Raw genomic sequence first — 855 nt, 5'->3', positions numbered from 1 at the left:
AACGTCGATAGAATCTAAATGTCGAGTTGAAGACCACAGTGAGATATTTTTATGCACCGCCATGTATATGGCCGGGGCATATAGTGTTTGTCATGTCTGTCTTCCGTCCTTCCCTTTGTCCTTCCGTCAACAGTTTCTGTTTATCTCAGTTTCAAAGAAACTATTCAAGATATTTTTATGAAACTGTATTTGTAGATATATATTGGTGACATCTATTCAACTGCATTAGTTCTTTTTAACTTGATCTCACTTTTCCCAATTTGGTGTTTAGCCCAGTTTCAAAGCAACTATTGACACTATATTTATAAAACCTTTTACACTGATACATATTAGTGGTAGCGATTCATCTGTGATATTTAATTTTTGACCTTGAACTTCCCACTGACCTCCCTATCCTCTATTTGGTTGTTAATTTCAAAGCAATTAATGAATATTTTTTGCTCTATTCTCCGGGTCACATAGTATTCGTCATATCTGTGTTCTGTCTGTCCAAATGTATCAACATGTATTGACCTTGACTTGATAATTCTCGGCTTGCATTATTATTGCATTAACCTTACTTTATAATATACTGTTCAACATATTCTACCTAACTTCTTACCCTGATTACAAATTCAGTTGTGTCATAATTTTCTGACTTTCGCCTTACCTATGACCTTGAAGTTAACTTTTCATCATTTATTGAATTCATAAAACATTGATTTATTAAGCTCCTTTACAAACAAATCTCTGCTTGCATATCAACCTTACCGGTTTTTTTTCTCCGTTCACTTCACATTTCGAGATTGCAGTATGATGTCGATGTACATGTATACAATTTATGTCTTTTTCATTAATCACCCTGACGATACATTT

The sequence above is a fragment of the Ostrea edulis genome, chromosome 9 (assembly GCF_947568905.1).
Source record: "Ostrea edulis chromosome 9, xbOstEdul1.1, whole genome shotgun sequence".
NCBI lineage: Eukaryota > Metazoa > Mollusca > Bivalvia > Ostreida > Ostreidae > Ostrea > Ostrea edulis.
The sequence above is the reverse complement of the archived record's forward strand: the minus strand, read 5'-3'. Positions refer to the sequence as shown.